The sequence below is a fragment of the Arachis duranensis genome, chromosome 4 (genome assembly GCF_000817695.3).
Source record: "Arachis duranensis cultivar V14167 chromosome 4, aradu.V14167.gnm2.J7QH, whole genome shotgun sequence".
NCBI lineage: Eukaryota > Viridiplantae > Streptophyta > Magnoliopsida > Fabales > Fabaceae > Arachis > Arachis duranensis.
The window spans coordinates 93,859,758-93,864,248 of NC_029775.3; the positions used below are offsets into that span (position 1 = coordinate 93,859,758).

Below are 4,491 nucleotides of genomic sequence, written 5' to 3' on the forward strand. Positions count from 1 at the left end.
TAGCCAATATCAGGGACAAGTTATAAATTATCAGCTCAGGGTACCAGCAGCAGGGGATAACTCTTTGGGTGTATAGCTATAAAGAGTATGGGTGTAAAAGCTCTGTTTCTTTTGGGTGTATTTTTGTTAATTGACAATTTACATATAGACACATATATAGATACATATAGATCAAAAGCTGTAAAAATTCACAGGTTACGGGCGTATATTTCAGTTGATGTTTTTCTTCATATTTTAGTACATGTAATTCATTCATCTTGAATACAGCACAGACAGTTGGGTGTATATTTTATTCAACCCCGGGTGTATTGTTAGAATTGCATTGGGTGTAACAGTTTATAATTTACGTTTATATATGCCTTTATTTTTCCTTCATATTTTACCACCTGTAATACAGCTTTTGAATACATCACAGGCAGTTTACCATCACAGATAGTTTAACTATCGAAAAAAATATACATCGAATAGAAGTTGTTGATAAATGGCAAATATTTACATCATTTGTTCAATTTACAAACTACCCAGTTTCTATATCAGTAGAATTAATCTGACAAAACGGACTCAATAATACAGAGGATGGCTTCGACAGCCTTATAGCACTACTCTCTCTAATTGCCCAATCTCTCTGTGTATTCATCTCACTGAATAGTATCCGGGAAGCATACTCCACTCTATAGTGGTCCACCTCCTCCTACAATTAAAAAGTATGTTATGTTTAAACAGAAATATTAATTCAGTAAAGTAATACAGAGTTATATAGTTCTAAAGACAGTTACCTGTGTCCAATTATCCCATTCATACTTCCCCTTTTTAATGTTTTCCGGCTCTATTAACTCAAGCCACTTCATTACGTAGATAGCGCAGTCATAGCTGAAAACGAAGAAAATAAATTACAAATCTCATTTAGGAAAGTTTAATGTTCAGAGTCACAAATTTATACCTTGTTTTTTGGCCTGAAATTTTAACATATGAGGCTTTAGTTTCCTTCTCTTTCTCGCCTTTCTCGAGAGGTTTCCCGCCGGCATATGTTATCAATCTTGAAAATACATATCCCTTAAATACCAAAACAAGTCAGTAATACACCCGAATGAATGGACAAGATACACCCAACTGAATATGGAATATACACCCAACTCAACCTTCAAAATAGAGCTATCTATTAAAGTAAAGAAGACAGAGGCAACTTACAGTGAATTTATTAATGTCCTTTCTCTCATCACTTGGAGCTTTTTTGTGTAGCGGGTCAAGTATTTGACATTTCCGCTTTGTTGTATTTATCAGCCATAACCACCAATGCCCCGAGTGGCAAACAGGAGCAAAAATCTGAAGGATTGCCACATTTCAACAGTCTGTTATTTTATTTGGCATATAAGTAAATAAGCATACTAACAAATTTAGGAAATGAAAACTTACATATGGATGCGAACTTAATTTTTTTCTATCTATGAATTCAATGAAACTCGGGTAGGCTTCCACCCTGAATTCTTTGTTCGTTTTCGGGGATATGAATTCCCCCCTTGGGTGATCCAAAAGTGCCATGCTCTGCAAGAATTGCGATACAAGAAATGAAAAACCGAAAATACACAACATACACCCAAATCAAAGCACAAAATACACCCAAATCAAAGCATAAAATACACCCAAAGTTCGTAGAAGTAACACTTACCACAATATCAGGGGGGAGACAGTATATTTGTTCCTGAAACCTCTTTTCATTTTTCTGGTTTAGGATGAGGCAGATGGCAGATACACTCTAGAAATATATGCCGAAATCAATTTTACATTAATAAACGTTGCAGTTGACTTTGGTGTAAAAACATTAATATTATTCTAATATTACCTGAGATTCTATATCACTTTTTGCCTGGAGGGATGCAAGGTGCGTTCTCATCAAAATGTATTCTCCTTGGCCAATCAGAGTGCATATCTCCTCATACTCGTTAGTATTGCCATCTGCGTCTTCCTTCAGTCTCGTCCCCCAGATGTAGCACTTTTGTTTTATATCATCTGGAATTTGATTTATTCCTCCAGGAGTTTCAAACTTTGCAGAACTTTCTCCCCCAGCCTCCCTATGAATTTGTGGACTTTCGTCTTTTCCCTTTGACGCACTGCTTGCTAACTTTTGGACCAAATTGTCCAATTGTTCTAGCATAGTTGCAGTTTCTGGAGATTTTTCCCTTTCTGTCTCCTGCGTCGACGCCCCCTCCTGGCTTGAATCTGTCAATCCGAGGCTGAATGATGGCATCCCCGGATCTGTTTTAGGAACATAGGTTGCTGTCCGTGCCATCATCAACAGTGCAGCAGCGTCCTCTGCGTCTGGATGACTGCATCATTATGTATAAGAATAAGAGTAAGAATAAGAATATACGGATGATAAGCAAAGATTGATTTTAGTCTAATGAACTTACATTTTTGTTGGAGCTGGGGGAAGCTTGGGTGTTGTTTCTTGAAGTTGTTTGGGGGATTCAGGAGTGTTGCACAGTTACACAAAATTGATCAGGAAGAATATACACCCAAACTGTTAGCAAATATACACCCAAACCCTAAATAAATATACACCCAATACTATTTTCTTACGTTTCTCTAGCCCCTTCAATCTGTAGCATAGGGGTTGGTTCGAAATCTGCGTCAGTGGTTGTTTGTTGGGATGCCGGCACAAAAAACTGGATCGGGACTCTAAACAAGAATAAAAATGAAAGGTTAACAACGTATTTGAAAATAATAAAGTTATAAGGTTGAAATATTCTTGGAAAACTCACATTGCAAGCGCTTCCGACGGCGTTTGTTCCCTAACAACCATCATATTCGAATCAGTCGGAGTCAACCTAAAATACACCCAAAGAAGGTCAAAAAATACACCCGAACAATTCAAAAAGAAGACGGGCTTTGTTTTTTGAGAACTTACATAATTGCAGTTTTTGCTTTTTTTTGCTACCTTTTTTTTCTTGAATAAAATAATAAAGGGCTTTTTTTTCTAAAAAAAATATATACAGAATTAGAAGTAGAAGTTATTAGAAGAACAAAAGTAACGGTTATTTGAAAGAGAAATTACATGCTCTGAGACGGCTGGTTTACACTACTCTGTTCTGTGCGTCCTTGAGAGGAAGGATCATCACTTCCCAAGTTCACAGCCGGTAGTCTAAACAGATTTCATGTTATTCAAACGAAATATACATCCAACTTAGTAAACAAGATACACCCAACTTGATCAATAAAATACACCCAAATTGTTTCACAGAATACATCCAAATCATGATAACAAGATTTTATTAAATAATAAAGCTTCTTACGTTTCAGAGGACACATAGCGACCTTCTGTCGATCGCAGGTCAGCTTGGTTGTCCCTGCGAAACAAGATACAATTATTAGCAAACAAAAGACACCAAAATCTCAAATACACAGCCCAGCAAGACATACCCCTCTGCAGCAAATTTATGAACGTTTTCCCCTAGCCATTCATCAAGTTCGTCACTCGATATTTCATATCTCTCACTACATTCATAAAATAAGACGTTAACAAAAATAATTACGATGATAGACCGTAGTATAGCTTACGAGGTACTGTACCCGTCAAAGTATTGATCTTCTTCAGGAGGTGAATCCTCCAGAAGAACTTTTTTCTTTTTTGTGGTGTTCTGGGTGGAAAAAAAAAACAGTACCAATCAGAAATAAAAAATTAATTTTATCACAGAATTTTATCCAAAGAAGTGCTTACTCTTTTGGAGTTGTTTTTGTTTCTTTCTTTTTCTTCTCCTTCTCCGCAGGAGATGATTCTTCGCTCCTATAAGTCAATAACAGACGCTTCAGTTAATACACGAAATCTTTATAACGAAGCCAAAAGAAAGGAGTATTAATTTCAGGACATTACTCATCACTTGGTTCAAATTCAGATTCTGAATCAGAATCTGACTCCTCTTGCCTCTGCTTTCTTTTTCTGGAGTCCATTCTGGAAGGCAAACAATTGTCATTTAGAACATACTAAAAATACACCCAAATGAATTTACGAGATACACCCAACTAAATATACAATATACACCCAACGCAGCAAACGAAACACACCCTGCTTAATAAGCTACATACACCCAACGTGGACAAACAAAATACACCCAAACTGAAAAAGAAATTACACCCAAGTATGGTACTTACTTTTTTCCCTTTTTGCCGGGGTGTTTTCTTCCCGAATCCTCTGAGTCTTCTTGAGCCTCAGACTCAGAGGTAGAAGTGTCACTGTCAGTAGTTTCTGTCTCCGAAGACGATGTTGGGCTCGCCTTCCTTTTTTTTATTTCTTGTTTTTTTCTTTTTTTTCTTTTTTTCTCATTTTTTCTCTTGTCTCTGCCAACTTCACAATCCCCTGAAACATGAGATATTTTAGTTAGCAGCATTCGGGTAAATAAAATACACCCAACTTATTATGTTTACTTACCAAAATTTCCTCTCTTTCTGCAGTCATTCTTTCCACCAACTGCTCCTTAGTCCAGTTGGCAATCCAGG

At 36.7% G+C, this 4,491-nt stretch overlaps 1 long non-coding RNA gene across 1 annotated transcript; it reads right to left on the bottom strand.

The window, feature by feature from the left end:
- Positions 1-2,577: 2,577 nt before the first annotated feature.
- On the bottom strand, positions 2,578-3,345 carry LOC110280758 (uncharacterized). The gene is made up of 4 exons (XR_008008207.1): positions 3,291-3,345; positions 3,053-3,139; positions 2,760-2,825; positions 2,578-2,676 (listed from the first exon to the last, which is right to left on the bottom strand). It is a non-coding gene; the product is annotated as an uncharacterized LOC110280758 (long non-coding RNA).
- Between the last annotated feature and the right edge of the window lie 1,146 nt (positions 3,346-4,491).